This window comes from Chiloscyllium plagiosum, unplaced genomic scaffold, assembly GCF_037043375.1.
Source record: "Chiloscyllium plagiosum isolate Xiang-an unplaced genomic scaffold, Cpla_swu_hap1 HiC_scaffold_4, whole genome shotgun sequence".
NCBI lineage: Eukaryota > Metazoa > Chordata > Chondrichthyes > Orectolobiformes > Hemiscylliidae > Chiloscyllium > Chiloscyllium plagiosum.
Window position 1 is genome coordinate 143,148,065 of NW_028270142.1, and position 23,354 is coordinate 143,171,418.

Consider the following 23,354-nt stretch of genomic DNA (forward strand, 5'->3'; position numbering starts at 1 on the left):
TATATCCTCCTTTGTGAAGACAGAACTAAAGTATTGTATTTAATTAGTCAGCCATCTCTTTGCTCCCCAGTATAACTTGCCCTGTTCCTGTCTGTGAGGGAGCTACTCATGTTTTCACTAATCCTTTTCTCATGGTCACGACACCTTTCCCATTTGACGATGAGTACGTCAGTCGCAGCTGATGTTTTAACTGGCTTCTGAGTCAGTTTGAAACCTGGGCGAATGTAAATTGGTGTGTTACTGAAGGTCAGGGATGGAACCTTTACAAAGAGGTTGGGGGAGGCGGAAGGCAGGCAAAATACCACAGGAAGGTGTTCAGGTGGGAGTTGTTGGTGGCACCATCTCCCATTGCCAATGCCAATCGGCTAACTTTAAGAAGGCGGAAGTGGGTACTGCAGATGCTGGAGATCAGAGTCAAGATTAGAGTGGTGCTGGAAAAACACAGCAGGTCAAGCAGCATCTGAGGAGCAGGAAAATCGACATTTCGGGCAAAAGGGCTTTTGCCTGAAACGTCGATTTTTCCTGCTCTTCGGATGCTGCCTGACCTGCTGTGCTTTTCCAGCAACACTCTAATCTTAACTTTGAGGAGGACTCTACCCAGACAGCTGAGAGTCACTTCTGATGGCTGGAGATCTCAGCAGGTGACCCAGTGAAATCCCACCCTTATGGGCCCTCAATGACTCAAGGGTAGTACTCTGTGGCTCAGTGGTTCGATTCCAGCCTCGGGTGACTGACTGTGTGGAGTTTGCACATTCTCCCCATGTCTGTGTGGGTTTCCTCCGGATGCTCTGGTTTCCTCCCACAGTCCAAAGATGTGCAGGTCAGGTGAATTGGCCATGCTAAATTGCCTCTAGTGTCTGAGGATGTGTAGGTTAGGTGAGGTTAACTATGGGAAAGGCCAGAGTACAGAGGTACAGTAGTGGGATAGGTCTGGGTGGGATGCTCTTCAGAGGGTCGGTTTGGACTTGGTTGGCCGAATGGCCTGCATCCACACTGTGGGCGTTTTATGGAATGCAGCCAAGGATGGAAAATCCCCAAATGGTGCGATTTCAACTATTCTTCATCCATGGGACAGAATGTCACTTCCTTTCTGAACTTCTTTGAACAGAAGCGATATAATTGTGAAATTTCCTGGGATGGCAAGACTGATAAAGAGAGGTTGGATTGGTTTGGACTTTATTCACTGGAGTTTAGTGGAATAAGGGGGAATGCCATAAAAACTTATAAACTTTTAACAGGATCTGACAGGGTAAACACAGGAAGGGTGTTCCCGGTGACCGGGGAGTCCAGAACCAGGGGTCATAGTCTAAGGATACGGGGTGGGCCATTTTGGACTGAGATGAGGAGAAATGTCTTCACCCAGAGAGTGGGGAGCCTGTGGGATTCTCTACCACAGAAAGTGGTTGAGGCCAAACTGTTGAATGCTTTCAAGAAGAGTTAGATATTGTTCTTAGGGCTAAAGGGATCAAAGGGTCTGAGGAGAAAGTGGGAACAGGGGACTCAGTTAGACAGTCAGCCATAATGCATTTGAAGAGGCAGGGACTAATCAAAAACAGGCAACATCATCTTGTTAAGGGGAGGTCATGTCTGACCATCTTGTTGAGGGGAGGTCATGTCTGATCAACTTGTTGAGGGGAGGTCATGTCTGACCAACCCGTTGAGGGGAGGCCATGTCTGACCATCTTGTTGAGGGGAGGTCATTTTTGACCATCTTGTTGAGGGGAGGCCATGCCTGACCAACCTGCTGAGGGGAGGCCATGTCTGACCAACTTGCTGAGGGGAGGTCATGTTTGACCAACTTGATTGAATTTTTCAAAGAGGAGGTTTGGTTTGTCGATGAGTACAATACATTAGACCTAGTCACTTGGACTTCAGCAAGGCTTTTGATTATGTCCTGCCTGGAAGACTGATGTCAAAGGTTAGAGCCAATGGGATCCAAGAAATATTGGCAAATTAGATTCATAATTGGCTGAGCAGCAGGAAGCAGACAGTGATGATTGAGACATGTTTTTCCGAGTGGATGTCTGTGTCCAGTGGGGTCCCACAGGGGTCAGTATTGGGCCCTTTGCTGTTTGCAGTTTATATAAATGAATTAGACTCGAACGTAGGGAGGTTGATCAGTATCTTCAAGGAAGATGTGAAAATTGGTATCGTGATAAATAGGATGTCAGCCTTAGATGGCAGGAAGATATAAACTTGCAGGACGAGATGGGCTGATTGGTGTCAAATGGAATTCAGTCCAGAATAATGTGAGTGATGCACTTGGGCAGGACAACCAGGCCATGGGAATACATGATGAGCAATAGGACTCCAGGAAACACAGAGAATTAGAGAGACCTTGGTGTGTATGTCCACCGATCTCTTAAGATAGCAGGGTAGGGAGATGAAGTGGTTAAGAAGGCATATGGGATACTTGCCTTTATCACCTGAGGAATGGAGTTTAAGAGCAGGGTGGTGAAGCTGAAACTGTATAAAACATTGGTCAGGCCATAGTGAGAGTACTGTGTGCAGTTTAGGAATCCACATTGTGAGGGGGATGGGATAGCACTGGGAGAGGGTGCCGAAGGAGATTTACCAGGATGTAGGAGTAAATTACTACAGGTTTTGAAACTCAAAACATAAAATGCTGGCGATCACAGCGGGTCAGGCAGCATCCACAGAGAGAGAGCAAGCTAACGTTTCGAGTCTGCATGACTCTTTATCAGAGCTGACGTGAAGTGTGGAGGGGGCAGCATTTATGCAATAGTGAGGGAGGGAGTTGGGGGTGGAGTGCTAGGGGAGAAAGAACATTGATAGTTCAGGATACGTGACCAAAACATTAGCTCTCTGTCCATGGATGCTGCCCGATCCGCTGTCATCTCCAGCATTTTAGCTTTTACCAGCATGTTGCCTGGGCTGGAGAGTTTCAGTGATGCAGAGAGATTGGACAGACCGGGGTTGTTTTCCTTAGAGCAGAGGGGACTGAGGGGGACATGACTGAGACGGATAAAGTTAAAAGGGGCGTAGATGGGGAAACATCTCTGCCTGCTTGGATGGGGTTAGCAATTTCCAGGAGATATAAATCTAAGATCACGGGAAGGAGGTTTAGAGGGAAGGTGAGGAAATATATTTTCCCCCAGAGGGTGGTGGGAAATTCGAACTCACTGCCTGTCAGGGTGGGAGAGGGGGAAACCCTCATCACATTGAAGAAAGATTTAAATGTGCATTTGCCATGCCAAATGCTGGGAAATGGGATTCAAATAATTAGGTAGCAGTTGTTGACTGGCACAGACTGGATGGGCCGAAGGGCCTATCTCTGTGCTGTAGATTTATATGCCTCTATGATTCTATCAAATTAAATGGTGGAGCAGTCTTGATGGGCCGAAGGGCCTTTTTTCTATGCTGTGGATCTGTGATTCTATCATATTGAATAGCAGAGTAGATTTGAAGGGCTGAATGGCCTATTCCTAGTTTTGATTGTTTGGATGTTTCTAAAATGGGCTGGCACGTTTCCTTTGCATTCCAGATTTACTTTGGTACTGTTAATCACTGATAGGGTGTTATTCCTGACGTGAACCTTCCTGTCTCATATATCTAACTACCCAATGACAGATGGAACATGCTGTTAGAGGCTGCTTCACGCTTCACCATTTAACCAAAATCCCCCGACATCTGCTTTATGTTTTCATTGAAAATTGCTGCAGAATTCTTGGACTGTGGGGAGGCGAGCGGGGCTGAGAGCGGGGCTTGAACAAAATCCCATAGCAGATTCTTTTAAAAATCTGTGCATATACAGTCCACCTCCTCCCCCCACCACCTTCCAGTCCATCGGATTTGATCTATTCAAAGCCTTCAGCTGCAGGGGATAAGTGAATGTATTCAGAGAGCAAGCAGTGAGAGACAGGGCTCTCTGGCTGGTGCTCCAGGAGGTGTCAGTGTGTGTTGTAGACCAGACAGAGAAGGTAACCCTCACGTGTGGGAGTGTACGAGAGCTGTCTGACCTTACACTTTTCAGTCGGTGCGCTACAGCAGCTTTGAGATCCTCGCTGGGTAAGTGGAAATGTTCGCTGATTGATGTGTTGGGGCTGACCTCTCGTTGACCCGTTCGCTATGTGCACACAGGGCCTTCCAATACGTAATCCCACCAATCTCCCCCACCCCTCCACCAACCCTCCCTCTAGCTTCCGGCAGCTAATAATTGACACAGCCCATTGCCCACCATCACGCTGCAGCCCTGCTTCCACTGAGCAACCACTCAGTCATCAAAGCCAGCCGCTCCTACAGCTGCGGAAATAACTGCAGCCATTCTCCGAGAGGCAGTGCTGTCAGGAGTGTGCCCAAGTCAGCCCCTAGCCCCCCCACCTCCTGACTTCAAGCAATCAGGGAGTCTTCAACTACTGGGGGAGTGGGTGTGCGAGCCAACCAGCCATTACACACCCCAATAATATAAAACCACGAATCACAGGCACCGGGGATAGAATAAACACTCTACACTGTGGGGCCAGGCCATTCGGCCCATCGAATCCATACCTTTGACAATTTCTTTACAGAGAGAGTGGTTCACATGTAGAATGAACCTCCTGAGGAAGTGGTGAATACGGGCTCAACTACACCATTTAAAAGGCATTTGGATGGATAGGAAAAGGTTTGGAGGGATATAGGCCAGGAGCAGGCAGGTGGGGCTGGTTTCGTTTGGGATTATGTTCGGCATAGACTGGCTGGACCGGAGGGTCCGTTTCAGTGCTGTATGACTCTGTGAACAGTATCCCAACCAGACCCACCCCAAATCATCCCCGTAATTGTGCATTTCCCATGGTTAATCCACCTAGCCTGCACACTACAGGGCAATTTAACATGGCCAATCCAACCAAACTTGCACATCTTTGGACTGTGGGAGGAAATCAGAGCACCCGGAGGAAACCCACGCAGACACGGGGCGAATGTGCAAACTCCACAGACAGTCGCCCGAGGTTGGAATCGAACCCAGGTACCTGGTGCTGTGAGGCAATAGTATTAATCACTGTGCTACCCCTACAGCAAAAGTGGAGAAACTCAGCAGGTCTGGCTGTATCTGTGGAGAGAGAAGCAATGACCCTTCTTCACATCATTTCACACCTCACCTGGATGTCCAGATAGCCTTCCTGCTGAAATTCCATTATAAACCCCGCTCCCCCCCACACCCAAACTACCAGCTGTAAATATTCTGTATACTTCAGCTCCTTCCAATCCCTGCCCCTGAGTGTTGCTGGCTGGGCCCAGCATTTACTGCCCTTCCCTAGTTGCCCCTTGAGAAGGTAGGGGTGAACCGCTGCAGTCCATGTGCTGTAGGTAGACCCACAATGCCCTTGGGGAGGGAATTCCAGGATTCTGACCCAGCGACACTGAAGGAACGGCGATATATTTCCAAGTCAGGATGGTGAGGGGCTTGCAGGGGGTGGTGTTCCCATGTACCTGCTGCCCTGGACCTCCTAGGTGGAAGTGGTTGTGAGTTTGGAAGGTGCTGCCTGAGGATCTTTGGTGAATTTCTGCAGTGCATCTTGTAGGTAGTACACCTTGCTGCCACTGAGTGTCAGTGGTGGAGGGAGTGGGTGTTTGTGGATATGGGGCCAATCAAGTGGGCTGCTTTGTCCTGGAGGGTGACAAATTTCTTGAGTGATGTTGGAGCTGCCCCCATCCCAGGCAAGTGGGGAGTATTCCATCACACTCCTGACTTGTGCTTTGTAGATGGTGGACAGGCTTTGGGGAGTCAGGAGGTGAGTTACTCATTGCAGTATCCCTAGCCTCTGACATGCTCTTGGAGACACTGTTTATGTGACAAGTTCAACTGAGTTTCTGGTCAATGATAACCCCCAGGATGTTGATAGTGGGAGATTCAGTGATGGCAGCACCATTGAATGTCAAAGACGATGGTTGGACCATCTCTTATTGGAGATGGTCAATGGTGTGGCGTGAATGTTACTTGTTGCTTGTCAGCCCAAGCTGACCAGGATGGCAGTTTCCTTCTCTAAAGGACATTAGTGAACTCAGTGGGTTTCTCCTGACAATTGACAATAATTTCATGATCATCATTCGGTCTTAATTCCAGATTTCTTTTTGTTTTGTTGAATTCAAATTGTACTCTCTATCATGGTAGGATGTGAACTCAGGTCCCAAAACCATTGCCTGGGTCTCTGGATTAATACCATTAGACTATCGCCTCCCCAAAGCTGCCTATGTTTTCCCTAGGTGGCAAGGCAAGGCAGAAGTGGAGACAGAGTTTAGAGTGTGTTGCTGGAAAAGCACAGCAGGTCAGGGAGCATCCGAGGAGCAGGGAAGTTGACATTTCAGGGAAGTGGAGACAGTTAACTCTGGTGAGCTGGCCAGAGTGTGAAGAGACAAACCAGGGCAGGGGCACTGTGGGTATTCAGGCAGAGTCTAAGTGACTGAGTGCCAACAGGGCAAGTAGCCCTGGGGTGGAGCCTGGTCTGAATGGTGAGCTGTGTGCCCATCCGAGTGTCCTCACAGCAATCTGCAATCCCAAAGGCAGCATGGCAGTGAGGAACCATACTGCAAATGGGCCAAAGATTTACCACGAAGGTGCGGTGAGGTTGGCACCTGTCTGATGCCAATGTACAAAGTGTGTGGTGTCACTGCCGATGGAGCGTGCCCTCAGATCCTCATGGTGGCTGCTCAAGGTGGCAGCCTGGAGGAGCAAGGCACCAGGTACCCACTCGGATATTCCTGTCAGGAATTGTCACCATCTGGTTTCTATCCTGTGGATGGGAGAACATGCTAATGAAGTGAGATTATTAATAAGAGCCATAACCCCCATGGCACGGTGGCACAGTGGTTAGCACTGCTGCCTCACAGCGCCAGAGACCCGGGTTCAATTCCCGCCTCAGGCAACTGACTGTGTGGAGTTTGCACAGTCTCCCCGTGTCTGCGTGGGTTTCCTCCGGGTGCTCCGGTTTCCTCCCACACTCCAAAGATGTGCAGGTCAGGTGAATTGGCCATGCTAAATTGCCCGCAGTGTTAGGGGCAGAGGGGAATGGGTCTGGGTGAGTTGCGCTTCGGCGGGTCGGTGTGGACTTGTTGGGCCGAAGGGCCTGTTTCCACACTGTAAGTAATCTAATCCATTAATAGACTTATCGTGTTGCACGAGAGGGAATCTCATCTACACATCCAGAACTCAGTTGGAAACTGCGACTTCTCAGTCTCGACATCCAGAAGGGACTCACTGATGGGGATTTTCGCGAATTCCATAGAATCCCTACAGTATGGAAGCAGGCTATTCGGCCCATCGAGGTCACACCACCCCTCCAAAGGGCATTCCACCCAGACCCACCCTGCATTCCCCATGGCTAATCCACCCAGTCTGCACATCCCTAAACACCGTGGGGCAATTTCCCTTCGGCCAATCCACCAAACCTGGACTGTTGGATGAAACTGGGGCATCCGGGGAAGACTTGGGGAGAACATGCAAACTCTACAACTGACAGACACTCCAGGGTGGAACTGAACACTCGTCCCTGTCACTGTGAAGCAGCAGTGCTAACCACTGTGCCACTATTTTCACCATCGTCCACGCTGTTAGTGGTGGGGTGGGGGTTGGGGAGGTTTGTTGGGAGACTCTGCTGTCTGTAGCCATGGGGATCTGGAATATATAACAGTCACGACACTGTCGGCAGCATTGATTGGAAGCCTCACCTCCAAATCTCACCAGCCACATTCCTGCAGAATTTAATTTTAGCTGTCCTGTGAAATGATTCTTATTTCTAGGGCAGAGAATAAATCTTGTTGACAGATACTAATATATTCTAGAGTGTACTGTTGATGAAAATAGATTTGAATGCTTCACATATTCACTTGATATTCCCCATTGCAAAACTTTAATGAACGGCATTAACCCACTTTTTAAACTCGACCCTGTAAGGTTCTATCAAAATTCCAGTGACAGATTCCACTTGAATCGATTTCATATGTAACAACAGCACTATGAGGAGAAAGCTTATTTTACACAGAGCCTGGTAAGTATTTGGAATGCAATGCCTGAGAGCATGATGAAGGTAGAATCCATTGGAGTTTTTGAAAGAGAATTAAATAATTATTTGACAGCATAACAACGGGCTGAAGGGCCTCCTCCTGCTCCTATGTTTTATGGTGTTCATTGGCAGGGCCTTGGAGGAGGGAGTGGGGAGTTGGTCTTGCAGAGAGCTTTGTTTTTCTTGTCCTGTGACATTTCCTGCTGCAAGCTGTTAGTGAACAGCCTTACCACATTTTCTTAAAAACCTGGACCTGTAAGATCCTATCAAAATCTCTCCGACAACTACCACTTTCGTTCGACAACTATCAGTTTCGTAGGTAGCAACGGCGATGGGGGGGAGAAAGCTTTTTTTCCATGGAGTGTGGTCAGTGTCCGGAATGTCTGAGTGTACAGCGATTTACAGAATTATGGTGAAAGAGTCTGGGCCCCAGGAGTGAGGGTAGATTGGGAAGCTGGGAAGAGAGGAAGTCTGAGAGGATATCTGATAGAGGTTTTCAAAATCATGAGTGGGCTGCATGGAGTAGGTAGAGACAAGCTGATCCTGCTTGTTAAAGGAACAAGAACGACAGAGCATAGATTTCAAATGAGAAGTAAATGAAACAATGGTGTAGTGAGAATAAAGTGAGCAGTCAGGGCATGGAATGCACTGCCTGGAAATATTATGGAGGCAGGTTCCACTGAGGCATTCAGGAGGGACATTGTTTTATTATTTGGATAGAAATGGTGAGCAGGGATATGGGGAAAAGGCAGGAGATTGGCCCCAAGGGATAGAACCGGTGTAGGCACAATGGACAGACTGGCCTCCTTCCACACTATAACAATTCTGTGGTTCGGTATTATCCTGCGTGTTATATTTATCCTCGATTTCAAATCTCACCATGTCCTGCCCTCCTCCCAGTCTTTGTCATGTCCTCCAGTCTATGTCCCTCCCTGACCTACACATTCCTCTAACCCATATAGTAACCAGCCCAAGTGGGCATTCTTACTGAGACAACACTGCTGCTACATCACTGCCCACCTCACAAACAGGTGGTGGTGGTGTTGATGGGTGGATGCGGTGGGGTGGGGTGTGGTTTGGGGGCTTATGTGGTCAATTAGTTTTAGTGGCAGTGTGATGCCAGGTCATTAGGCTGCAAATCCCACCACCGTGGTTCAAGAGAGTGGCTCTCAACAGCACTTTCTCAAGGCAATTTAGGCTAAGCAATAAAACTATTGTTGCCAATGTCTTGCTATTTCTGATCTTGTTACAAAATTGTAAATTGACACAGTGCAAACTGAGGTGTAAAGACCACTTTTATGGATCTGACTGAGGTTCATAAAATGCTAAAGAGGATTGATAAGGTGGATGAAGGACAGTGTCAAACAAGAGGGTAGAGATACAGGTCATTCTGTTTATATATTTCATAAACACGAATGCACTGTAATGTGATTGACGAGTTGGGGACACTGTTTCTAAAGCGCGCATTTTTAAAACATGTGTTGGCTGTAACGCGATTACATCACCAACACCTTAACACTGTTTCTAAAGTGCAAAGTTTCTATAGCACAGGGTTGCACAAGAACACAACAATCGCATTATAGAAGAACCGACTGTATGGAGTGAGAGGAGGTAGGTTCAGAACTGAGATGAGGAGAAACTTCTCCTGTCAGAGGGTGGTGAATCTGTGGAACTCTCTGCCCCAGAGAGCAGTGGAGGCAGAATCCATCACCAGATTCAAGAAAGCAATCAATTTGTTTCGGATGAAAAAAGGAATAACGGGCTATAGGGAGCAGGTAGGATAGGAGATCTGAAACCAGGATAAGATTAGCCGTGACCATGTTAAATGGCGGAGTGGGATCAATGGGCTGACTCTGACTCCTAATCCCGATGTTCCTATGTTTATAGTTCTGCACTGTGGACTAAAAAAATGGGGAAAAGCTTGAGGCTTGAGGAAGAAGATATTTGAAGAAAAAATAAATTTGCTGAATTGAATGTCTGTTGTATCCTCCATAAGTGGGTGTCCAAGGCAGACTTGCATTCTTTTGATCAGTTTGGAATACTCGGCACAATAACAGTTTCTTGATTGGTTCCTGGGCCAGTGACTACAGTACTATAAATTAAAGAACGAATAGCAGAATTCAGAAGGCCTAACAGCACATCTGTGGAGAGAAAGTAAAGTTAATGGTGGCTCAGTGGTTAGCACTGCTGCCGCACAGCACCAGGGACATGTGTTCGATTCCAGCCTCAGGCAATTGTCTGTGTGGAGTTTGCACGTTCTCTCTGTGTCTGTGTGAATTTCCTCCAAGTGCTCTGGTTTCCGCCCACAGTCTGAAGATGTGCAGGTTAGGGTAGATTGGCCATGGGAAGTTGTTCCATAGTGTCCATGGATGTGCAGATTATGTGAATTAGGCACAGAAATATGGGTTACAGGGATGGGGTGGGTTTGAGTGGGATGCTTGTTGGAGGGTTGGTATGGGCTGAATGGCCTACTCCATACTGTAGAGATTTTTAATAGTTTGTGTCCAATGACACTTTTTCACAACATTGCCGAACCATTCAGTCTCTGAAGAGAACACATCTCTCTTCTGTTCTTTCTCTCTCTCTCTCCCTATGTACTTGAATGGAAAAGTAAGAGAGATTTCAAGCAGCTGGGTATTCCAGCTACTTTGAAAGGGAACATAAATCACCTTTTCGGGATACTGAGAGGGCCTAGTAAATGAAAGATTGAGATTAGGTGTGTCCACAATCTCATGTGTTGCTCATTAACACATTGGAAGAAGGGAACTGGAGGGAAGGGGGTATTGAGTATAAGGGCTGGCAGGTCATGTTAAAATTGTACAAGACATTTTTCTCAAAGAACAAAGAACAAAGGAAATTTACAGCCCAGGAACAGGCCCTTCAGCCCTCTAAGCCTGAGCCGATCCAAATGTAATGTCTAAACCTGTCGCCCAATTCCTAAACATCTGTATCCCTCTGCTCCCCACCTATTCATGCATCTGTTCAGACGCATCTTAAATGAATCTATCTTGCCTGCCTCTTCCACCTCTGCTGGCAACGCGTTCCACCTCTGCTGGCCGCATTTGGAAAACTGTGTACAGTTCTGGTTGCCACATTACCAAAAGGATGTGGATGCTTTGGAGAGGGTGCAGAGAAGGTTTACGAGGATGTTGCCTGGTATGGAAGGTGCTAGCTATGAAGAGAGGTTGAGTAGGTTAGGTTTATTTTCATTAGAAAAAAGGAGATTGAGGGGGGACCTGATTGAGGTTTACAAAATCATGAAGGGTATGGACAGGGTGGATAGAGACAAGCTTTTTCCCAGGGTGAAGGATTCAATAATGAGAGGTCACGCTTTCAAGGTGAGAGGTGGAAAGTTTAAGGGGGATACACACAGCAAGTACTTCACACAGAGGGTGGTGGGTGCCTGGAACGCGTTGCCAGCAGAGGTGGAAGAGGCAGGCAAGATAGATTCATTTAAGATGCGTCTGAACAGATGCATGAATAGGTGGGGAGCAGAGGGATACAGATGTTTAGGAATTGGGCGACAGGTTTAGACAGTACATTTGGATCGGCTCAGGCTTAGAGGGCTGAAGGGCCTGTTCCTGGGCTGTAAATTTCCTTTGTTCTTTGTTCTTTGAGAACATTGTCACCCAGACTGGTGCCAGAACTGAGCTTCACTGACTTTCTTATTCCTTCCCCCGCTGGAATATTTTTGTTTTATCCAGTTCTTTGTGCTCTGTTTGTATGTGTATGGGATTTTCTTTTCTTATAAAAAAGGTGTTGAGTTTAAATTACAATACGGGCAGAAGCAGGCCATTCAGCCCATTGAGTCAACTCCACCATTCAATGAGATCATGGCTGATCTGATAAACCTTACCCGCCCCCCCAGTCTCCTGCCTCTTCCCCATCACCCTCGATTCCCCTTCCTGATTAAAAACCTGTCTGTCTCAGCCTTGAATTTAATTAATCCAAAGATGTACAGTTTAGGTAAATTGGCCATGCTAAATTGCCTGTAGTGTTCATGGATATGTAGCTTAGGTTCATTTGTCAGGGGTAAATGGAAAGTAATGAGGCATGGGAATGGGTCTGGGTGGATTACTCTTCGGAGGGTCAGTGTGGACTTGGGCCAAATGGCCTGTTTCCACACTGCAGGGATTCCATGATTCTATCTATGAATATCCCAGCCTCGACAGCATTCTGCGGTAAGGAATTCCACAGATTCACTCCACTGTGAGAGAAGAAAATTCCTCCTCATTTCCGTCTTCAACGTGTGACTCCTTATTCTGGGATTATTCCCTTTGGTCCGAGACTGGCTCACAAGGGGAACCAACATTTCCCCTGACAGGTCCCTGAAGAATCTTTTGTATGTGTCAATAATGGCACATCTTATTCTTTTAAACTCCAGTGAGTACAGACCCAACCTACTCAACCTCTCCTCATAAACCAGTCCCTCCATACTCGGCATCAGCTGAGTGAACTTTCTCTCGACTGCCTCCAATGTCAGTCTATTTTTCCTTCGATACAGGAGTCAAAACTGTTCACAGTATTCCAGCTGGGGTCTGATTAATCTCTTGTATAGTTTTAACAAGCCTCCCTTGTTTTATATTCCATTTCCTTTGAAGCAAAATAGAGAAATTGAGAGGAACCTCGATTATCCGAAGGACACCAGCAGGGAGTGTTTCATTTGGTTAATCAAATTCTGGATAATGGAATGTCGGATAACATAGTTTAGCCGAGCATTGGGACTTTGCGATCTTACCGGATATTCTGATATTCAAATAATCAAATGCCGGATAATCGAGGTTTCTCTGTATAAGTTAGTGGCTCATGTTTTTATAAGTAAAATGGAAAAGGGTGGCAAAAGTGGATGTAGGTCCCTTGCAGGACGAGAGAGGGGAATTAATATTGGATAATGCAGAAACAAGCTGAGGCCTTGAATAACTATTTTGTGTCAGTCTTCATAGTGGACGATGTGTCTAACGTGCCAAAGAATGATGTTAAGGATACGATGGGAGGTGAGGACCTCAATTCAATTGTTATCACTAAAGGAGTAGTGTTGAGCAAACGTGAGGGTCTAAAGGTAGATAAGTCCCCTGGCCCTGATGGACTGCATCCCAGGGTGCTGAAAGAAATGGTGGAAGTTATAGCAGATGCGTTAGTGTTAATTTACCAAAATTCACTAAACTCCGGGCGGGTCCTGACAGATTGGAAGACAGTGAATGTCATGCTGCTGGTTTAAAAAAAAGATGCAGGTAAAAGGCAGGTAACTATAGGCCCAGTTAGCTTAACAGCTGTAGTCAGGAAAATGCTGGAGGCTATCATTAAAGAAGAAATAGTGAGACATCTGGATGGAAAGGGTTCCATCAGGCAGACTCAGCCTGGATTCAGGAAGTGAAGGTCATGTTTGACAAACCTACTGGAGTTCTTTGAGGATGTAACAAGCGTGGTGGATGGAGGGGAACAGGTGGATGTTGTATACTTGGATTTCCAGAAGGTGTACAATATGGTGCCGCATAAAAGACTCATCCGTAAGATAAGAATGCATGGAGTTGTGGGGAATATACTAGTGTGGATAGAGGACTGGTCAACCAATAGAAGGCAGATAGTTGGGATAAATAGGTGTTTCTCTGGTTGGAGATCAGTGGTGAGTGGGGTGCCGCAGGGGTCGGTGTTAGGCCCGAAACTGTTCATGATATGTATAAATTATTTTGAAGAGGAGACCCAGTGTAATGTATCCATGTTTACTGATGACACTAAATTTAGTGGAAAGGCAAATTGTGCAGAGGGTGTGGAGGGTCTGCAGAGACGTTTAGATAGGTTGAGTGAGTGAGTGGGCAAGGGTCTGGTGGATGGAGTACAATGTTGATAAATGTGAGGTTATCCAGTTTGGAAGTAAAAATAGTAGGTCAGAGTATTATTTAAATGATGAAAGTTTGCAGCATGGTGATGTGCAGAGGGACTTAGGAGTGCTCATACATGAATTGTTAAAAGTTGATTTGCAGGTGTAACAGGTAATCAGGAAGACAAGCGTAATATTGGCTTTCATTGCTGGAGGGATTGAATTTAAGAGCAAGGACATTCTGCTGCAATTATACAAGGTGTTGGTGAGGCCGCACCTGGAGTATTGTGCACAGTTCTGGTCTGCTTACCCGAGGAAGGGTACACTGGTTTTGGAGGTGGTGCAGAGGAGGTTCACCAGGTTGATTCCGGAGGTGAGGTGGGTTACTCTATGAGGAGAGGTTGAGCCACTTGGGACAGAATTCAGAAGAATGAGAGGAGATCTTATAGAAACATATAAAATTATGAAAGGGATAGATAAGATGGAGGCAGGCAAAATGTTTCCGCTGGTGGGTCAGACTAGGACGAGGGGGCATTGCCTCAAGATTAGGGGAGTGGACTTAGGACAGCGATGAGGAGGAACTGCTTTTCCCAGAGATTACTGAATCTATGGAATTCTCTGCCCAAGGAAGGAGTAGAGGCAGCTTCATTAAATATATTCAAGACACAGTTGGATAGTTATATGCATGGTTATATTGTGTACAGTTCTGGTCGCCCCATTACAGGAAGGATGTGGAAGCATTGGAAAAGGTGCAGAGGAAATTTACCGGGATGTTGCCTGGTCTGGAGGGAAGGTCTTATGAGGAAAGGCTGAGAGAGTTGTGTCTGTTCTCATTGGAAAGAAGAAGGCTAAGGGGGGATTTGATAGAGACATACAAGATGATCAGAGGATTAGATAGGGTAGACGGTGAATGACTTTTTCTGAGGATGATGATGTCAGCTTGTACGAGAGGGCATAACTACAAATTGAGGGGTGATAGATTTAAGACAGAGGCAGGTTCTTTATGCAGAGAGTGGTAAGGGTGTGGAATGCCCTACCTGCCAATGTAGTTAATTCAGCCACATTAGGGAGATTTAAACAATCCTTGGATGAGCACATGGATGATTTTGGGTTAGTGTAGGGGGACGAGCTGTGAATAGTTCACAGGTCGGCGCAACATCGAGGGCCGAAGGGCCTGTTCTGCGCTGTATTGTTCTGTGTTCTATAGGGGAATTAAGGGTGGTGGGGATAATGCAGGTAGGAGGAGCTGATCAATGGATAGATCAGTCATGATTTGGAGATGCTGGTGTTGGACTGAGGTGTACAAAGTTAAACATCACACAACACCAGGTTATAGTCCAACAGGTTTAATTGGAAGCACTAGCTTTTGGAGCGATGCTCCTTCATCAGGTGATAGTCAGAACCCTGGTGAGAGTTTTCTTTTCCCTTGGGTTCGCAATCAGGTAAATTGTGGGTTTTAGATAGTTTGATTAAATCTATTTCCCATTCATGACAACCCAAGAACAGTGGCACTCAATCTCCAGCGATTTTGAGAACAGCCATTTGCCCAGTGTGTCTGTTTGAATACGCCATCCAATTAATCCCACTTCCCCGCACGTTCCCTGTCGCCTTGCAAATTGTTCTGTCTTCAAGCGTTGATCCAATTCCCTGTCGGAAACTGTTGTGAAAGCTGCTTCCACCTTCCAGTCAGGCAACGCATTTGAAAGTAATCTAGCTTCATTCTGGGCTTGTGTAAAGAACTTAAGATGAAATTATCGTATCTGCTTCTTTCTTTGGGAAGAAAAATAGCCCTGGGGTGGGAAAATGTAGCTGACATTTCAATCCTCGGTCAAGCATCTGTTGTTGAGAACAATGACTGGGCACTGTCCAGTGCACTTATGGCCAATTTATATGTTTCCTTTAAGACTGTTGGCTGTTCCTTTTATCAGTGTTCTCCTCGGTTACCCTGCTTTAATCATGGTCAGTTTTCCTGAATTGAAGCTGTCCAGCTGACATTGCTTTGTTTACACATTATCTTTTACTCTATCCCCATTCCAGAGATGGGTCTTTATGTTTTCCTGATTTGTTTTTTTAGATTACTTACAGTGTGGAAACAGGCCCTTCGGCCCAACAAAACCCACACCGACTCTCCGAAGAGCAACCCACCCAGATACATTCCCCCACATCTAACCCTGCGGGCAATTTAGCATGGCCAATTCACCTGACCTGCACATTTTTGGACTGTGGGAGGAAAACGGAGCACCCGGAGGAAACCCACGCAGACACGGGGAGAATGTGCAAACTCCACACAGGCAGTTGCCTGAGGTGGGAATTGAACCCAGGTCTCTGGCGCTGTGAGGCAGCAATGCTAACCACTGTGCCACCGTGCCGCCCATCTGTAAGGGCTGCATAAGGAACAGTTTGCCTCCCGACTTAATTTGCAGGGTGTTTTCCAAAGTGTGACTTGCATCTAAGCGCGCGTTTTGATTCTTGGTTGTTGGATGTTTTGGGGTTGGGGTGGGGCGGGGGGGAGGTTGTTACAGACCAGACTAAAACCTATCGCCCTTTCCTAATGGTGTCGCCCCTCACTGAGACAGCACATTGCAAATCACTCCCTGCAATTCCGGGTATTGTCGCAAAGTAAGATCTTAAAAGTGCACAAAGCTGTCTGGTTTTCAGACAGAGGCTGACAGAAATCATTTCTTTTGCCCGAAATGTCGATTCTCCTGCTCCTCGGATGCTGCCTGACCAGCTGTGCTTTTCCAGTAACACACTCTCGACCCTGATCTCCAGCATCTGCAGTCCTCACCCTCTCCTGGTCGAAATCAGTCACCAGGGAATAATGGATGAGAATGGTCTCAGCGATGGAGAGAGGCTGGATAAGCTTGGGCTGTTTTCTTTGGAGCAGAGGAGGTTGGTGGGGGAACTTGATAGAGGGGTGTAAGACTAAGAGGGGCACTGGCAGGGTGGGTGGGAAACAGCTGTTCCCCTGAGTGGAAGGGTCTAGAACGAAGAGGCACTGCTGCAAGGTAAAAAGCAGGGAGATTTGAGCAAATGATTTATCACTCAGAGGGCTGTGAGAGTCTGGAATGGTCTTCCGGAGGGGGGTGGGGGGGGGGGAGCAGTTGAGGTAGGAAACCTCACCACCTTTACAAAGTATTTGGATGAGCACTTGAAATGTCATAAAATTCGAGCTTATGTTGGGAAGTGGGATTAGTGCAAGACAGCAGCGTATCTCCTGGCAAGTGTGACTCGATGGACCGAAGGGCCTCTCTGTCTGTATGCTTATGTGACTTGATGTATCCACCCAATTCCCTTTGATATCATCCATGAGCTTCTCTTCCACATGGACAGTGAGTCCCAGGATCATTACCCGTCTGTGTGTCAAGTATTTTTCCAGGCTGAGCCACAGTGATAATTTAGTCAAGGGGACCGCTCAGTAACCTCCCACAAACAGCGACGGAATAAAGGCCAGGGATTCCACAGTGACCCTTGACATTTGTCACATTAATCAATGACTTGGATTTCTGTGCTTCACAGATTGTCTGAATTACAAGACTGGGTATTCCTAGCAGCCAATGTCCATCTTCCGATTCTTTTCCAAAGTTGGTCCCAAAAAATGTGGCAGCCTCGCGGTCAGATGAACCTAAACCTTTGGAGATCATATGACCTCATTTTGCCTCATGATTTTGTTCTTAAACAACCTGAAACTGTGAAGAAATAGACTGAAAAGGCTGGGAATTTTTTCACCGGAATGTAAGAGGTTGACGTTATACAGGTCTGTAAAACCATGAGGGACGTGGATAAGGTGAATGTCAAGGGTCCTTTCCCCGGGGTGGGGGAGTTCAAACCAAGGGGATATATTTTTAAGGCGAGAGGAGAATTACTTAAAACGGAACTAAGAGGCAATTTTTTTTAACAGAGTGCTTCGAGTGTGGAATGAGCTACCTGGGGAAGTAGTGGATGTGGGGACAGTTACAATCTTTAAAAGACATTTGGCTAAGTGCATAAACCGGAAAGATTTGGAAGGACATGTGCCAAATACAGGTAGGTGGGACTAGTTTAGTTTAGGAACATGGTTGGTGTGGACGTGTTGGACTGAAGGGTCTGTTTCTATGCTCAATGGCTCTATGGCACTTTGACTAGGCATGTCTAAGGAGAGATGGTGGCTTAGAGATAACGTCACTTTGCTTTGAACCCAGAGCTAATTCCCACCGTAGCAGATTATTTAATCCGGAATCAAAAACTCATCTCAGTGATAGTAATCATGAAGCTGTCATCGATTGTTGTGATCAACCTTTCTGGACCTATCAGCATATGGTTTAATGGTCTTTGTTGCAAGAGGATTTGAAATCAGACATAGGAATGTCTTAGTGCAGTTATACATGACCTTAGTGAGACCACACCTGGAATAGTGTGTACAGTTTTGGTCTCCCTACCTGAGGAAGGATACACTTCCCACAGAGGGAGTACAGCGGAGGGTCACTCGGCTGATCCTGGGATGGCAGAGCTGTCCCTTGAGGAGTGGGTGGTTTGACGGGGCCCTGTATTTGCTAGAGTATAGAAGGATGAGAGGGGGATTGGATTGAAACGTTTAAAATTCTAACAGGGCTGGACAGACTAGATACAACGGAGGGTGATCCCCCCTGGGCAGGGAAGTCTAGACCCAGGGGACACAGTCTCAGGATACGGGATAGACCATTGAGGATTGAGAGGGGAAAACATTTCTTCATTGAGGGGGGAGGGAACGTGTGGGATTCTCTACCACAGTAGGCTGGGGAGGCCAAGTCACTGAGTAATATTCAGGGAAAGGATGGGTAATTTTTTTAGATTTTAAAGACATTGAGGGGAATGGTGCATAAGCAGGAATTTGGCATTGAGAGAGCAAATGATCATACTGAATGACAGAGCAGGCTGGATGTGCTGAATGGCCTACTCCTGCTATGATTTTCTTTGCTTTAACTTTTTCATGACCCACTGAAATATATAAGATCCTGAGGAGATCTGACAGGGTGGATGTACCGATGATATTTCGTCTTGTGAGAGAATCTAGCTATCACTGTTTGAAAATCAGGGGCTATCTATTGATAAGGAGAATAATTTTCTCGCTGAGTAATTTCCTCCGAAGGTGGTAGAAGCAGAATCCTTGAATTTCTTTTTGTCAGAGAGTGATAGTTTTTTTATTAAGTAAGCTGGAGGCTAGTACAGTTGCAACATTTCAAAGGCATCAGGATGGGTAATTGAATAGGAAGGATTGAGTGGGAAATGGGCCGGGTCCTTGCAAATGGGACTAGATAAGGTTGGGATATCCGGTCAGCATGGACGGGTTGGTCCAAAGCTCTGATTCCATGCTGTACGTCTCTATGACTCTGTGACTAAATGGAGTGGCTGGGAATGTGGAATATTCCAATCAGCCATGATCCTACTGAGCACGCTCAAGGGATCTACTCCTGTTCCTGCCTTGTTTAATATATGATGCCCTTTAGGGAGGGAAATCTGCTGTACATACCCAGTCTGGCCTACATGTGACTTCAGACCCACAGCACTCGGATTGACTTGTAACCTCTGAAGTGGCGAAGCAAGGCTCTCGGTTCAAGGGCAATTAGGGGCAGGTAACACATGCTGACCGTGTTGGCAATGTTCACGTCCCGTGAATGAATGCAAAACATAAGTCCTGCATGCAGTTTGGAATTTGGGCCCATGGCATTTCACATACTGTCTTGGCTTGCATCGGAATTCCAGACAGGCTGGGGCAGTTCAAGACTGTGGAAAAAGTGTCAGATGGATTAAAAGTTTCATAACTCTATAAGTGGAGCTGTCCTCGCCTGGGCCTCAATAGTGATGTAGTGTCAGCCCACTCTCAGAGCTGTGTCTCTGCTGTGTACGTCACTGAGGGAATGATGCATGGTGTGCAGCCCATCATCTCTCAAATGAGACATTAAACAGACAATTCTCACCTCCCCCCCGACACCTGCAGGACGGATGTTCCCGATGGTGGGTTGGAGGTGTTCGGAACCAGACGTCATAATTTAAGGATGTGAGGTAAACCATTTAGGGTTGAGATGAGGAGAAATGTCTTCACCCAGAGAGTGGGGAGCCTGTGGAATTCACTACCACCCAGACCCATTTCCCTCTGACTAATGTACCTAACACTACGGGCAATTTAGCATGGCCAATTCACCTAACCTGCACATCTTTGGACTGTGGGAGGAAACCGGAGCACCCGGAGGAAACCCACGCAGACACAGGGAGAATGTGCAAACTCCATATAGACAGGCTAGCATTGAACCCAGGTCCTAGGTGCTGTGAGGCTACAGTGCTAACCATTGAGCCACTGTGCCGCCCATAATGGTGGGAGGGTTTAGGGATATTGAGCACGATGATCAGCCATATCGTATTGATTGGCAGAGCAGACTCGAAGGGACGAATGGCCTTCTCCTGCTCCTTTTTGTTTATAATTCTACGTTTCAAACAGTATTGTATTCATTTTATACAGGACTCCAGAGACACAGAAAACCTTGCTGCATTCTAGTTAAAGACACAAATCAACTGAAGTGATTCTTGTTTTAAATCATCTCTCACCAGACTAGAAACAAGAATCAGCCATTCAGCCCATCTAGCTCCCCTGCACTAAATATAGGCTTTTGTCAAAGCTTCCTGTAACATCTTAACAACGAGAGTAAAAGCAGGAGTCCAATAGCCATGTCAAGTCAAGAGTAGATCATCATCATTTGGTCATACCCAACTTCAGTGTTGTTGAAAGAAAAACACTGGACAATTCACCAGAAATACCAAAGCAACAGGAAGGCATAATTTCTACAGTATCAGGGGAGAGTGCTGAGTGGTTAACATTGTCAGTGAATCTGGGTTCACTTCAGACTGTACTACACTCAGTCCCTACACATGCAATTCTTTCATTATCTCTAAATTGTTCAGGCCTGTAAAAGCTACAAATATCTCCTGCCATTAAGCTATAAGACACAGGAAGTAGGCCATTCAGCCCATTAGGGCTGTCCCACCATTCAATGAGATCACGGCTGATCTGATGATCCTCAACTTCACTTTTCTTCCTTTCCTCCCCTGTGGGAGAGTCTAAGACCTAAAGGCATAATAACAGGATAAGGGATCACCCATTTAAGACAGAGATGAGGAGGAATGTCTTCTCTCAGAGGGGAGTGAATCTGTGGAATTCTTTACCTCAGAGGGCTGTCAAGACTGGGGCATTAAGTATATTCAAGGCTGGGGAAATAGGATCCAACCACATTGCTGTGGGTCTGGAGTCACATGTAGGCCAGGCGAGGTAAGGAAGGCAGATTTCCTTCCCTAGAAGACATTATTGAACCAGATGGGCTTTTCTGACAGTTGACAATGGCTCAATGATCACTGTTGAACTATTTCTCAGTTTTAATTTTTTTAATTTCATCTATTATTCTGTTCAGAGATGTTATTACACACCTCTGGGCTTAAACCCAGTCTTCCTCGTTTAGGGGTAGGGACAGTACTACAAGAAGGACTGAGTTTACAGTTTTGTGAATTGATCTTAAGTTCCTCTAGCTTGTCAAGGGATTTGATCCCACATCCCCACTGTTGGATTACTAGTTCAGAGATATGGACACTCCCATGGTCTCATATGACATCCTTTATGAGTGTAAACCTTCCCTCCCCCTCATTCATACAGTGACCCCACCCTCCTCCTCCCACCCCCTTTGTGCTTCAGCCTGGGGGCACTGTACTCCTCTGGTTCTGTTCGTATCCATTTCATTGTATCCAGAGTACCACCTTCAATGGGCTTCTCTTCCAATATTACTCCATCAAGGGTCAAGCAGTAACCCCCACCTGTCTCTCATTAGGGCCAGCACAGTGGTTAGCACTGCTGCCTCACAGCGCCAGAGACCCGGGTTCAATGTGTGAAGTTTGCACATTCTCCCCGTGTCTGCGTGGGTTTCCTCCGGGTGCTCTGGTTTCCTCCCACAGTCCAAAAGTGTGCACCTTAGGTGAATTGGCCATGCTAAATTGCCCGTAGTGTTAGGTGAAGGGGTAAATGTAGGGGAATGAGTCTGGGTGGGTTCTGTGTCGGTGTGGACTTGTTGGGCCGAAGGGCCTGTTTCCACACTGTAAGTAATCTAATCTAATCAATGGCTGGCCCTCGGCATCATCCTCCAAAGGCCATGAATATTTCCAAGTCAGGATGGTGAGGGGCTTGGAGGGGAACTTGCAGGGGGTGGTGGTCCCATGTATGCTTCTGGATAGAAGTGGTCATGGGTTTGGAAACTGCTGTCTGAAGATCTTTGGTGAATTTCTGCAAAGCATCTCGTTGAGCTATTGTTCATTTGACCCACTGTTGAATCTTCTATCCGAACTCGCTACTGAATTGCTGTACTTCATGTACAAATTAGGGTTCTATACAAATGTTGTCATTGCCTGCTGATAAATGCTATTAGTTGGTCGCCAGATTTATTTAAAGTGCATTTTTGTTTGACCTCAGACTGGAGTGTGCATTCGAACAAAAACAAGACTTGGGCAGATCTTTCGTTTTCGCGGAGGTTTTGTATTACAAACGGAGGCGACACACAGTCACGGCTTTGTTTAATTTCTCTCCCGCCCAACCTCCACCTCCTTCCTCAGCAAGACTCCCGATATTGAAACCACGCTCTACTTTTTGATTTGTGTGTTTTTCTCTCTCTCGCTCTCTCTCTCTCTGTCTCCGAGCCTGGCTGTCTGAGTGGAAGATTACATTCTTCTGCCGACAATGGACCCATTGTGTCCCTTTCCAACCACTGACAGAAGCTGCTCGCCAGTGAAGTGCAGCCTCTGTAATGGAGGCCACAAACAAACCTTTGGAAATTCATGCACACCACCCTCCACCACCTCCCCCACACACACCCCCCCACCCCACTCTAAACCTCCGCCAACCTATTCCTCACCATGGAGAAAGTGAGGACTGCAGATGCTGGAGATCAGAGCTGAAAATGTGTTGCTGGAAAAGCGCAGCAGGTCAGGCAGCATCCAAGGAGCAGGAGAATCGACGTTTCGGGCATGAGCCCTTTCCTGAAGAAGGGCTCATGCCCGAAACGTTGATTCTCCTGCTCCTTGGATGCTGCCTGACCTGCTGCGCTTTTCCAGCAACATTTTTTCAGCTAATCCTCACCCCCCCCCCCCCCCCCCCATCATCCACCTAGCAGTGCAGTTTGGCCTTATTAAACTACAGGACCCCAGACCTGTGAGAAACATCCCATAGGATGTGTCAGCTGTGGTTCAGGGGGTTATCATTGAGTGTCCCTTTTGAGTCCCATTCCAGAAACAGTGGAATATAACAAATAAAAGCATAAAATCACACAACACCAGGATATAGTAAGACCATAAGATATAGGAGCGGAAGTAAGGCCATTCGGCCCATCGAGTCCACTCCGCCATTCAATCATGGCTGATGGGCATTTCAACTCCACTTACCCGCATTCTCCCCGTAGCCCTTAATTCCTTGTGACATCAAGAATTTATCAATTTCTGCCTTGAAGACATTTAGCATCCGGCCTCCACTGCACTCTGCGGCAATGAAT

At 46.8% G+C, this 23,354-nt stretch overlaps 1 protein-coding gene across 2 annotated transcripts in view; it reads left to right on the forward strand.

Moving 5' to 3' along the window:
- Positions 1-3,853: 3,853 nt before the first annotated feature.
- LOC122548822 (carbohydrate sulfotransferase 9-like) overlaps positions 3,854-23,354 on the forward strand; it is a 124,089-nt gene continuing 104,588 nt past the window's right edge. The window contains exon 1 of one of the 2 annotated variants that reach the window (XM_043687634.2): positions 3,854-4,029. The gene's annotated coding sequence lies outside the window, so the exon portion shown is untranslated. Of the gene's footprint in view, positions 4,030-17,776; positions 17,845-23,354 lie in introns of those variants that run through there. The other variant, XM_087986730.1, reaches the window with a different exon arrangement.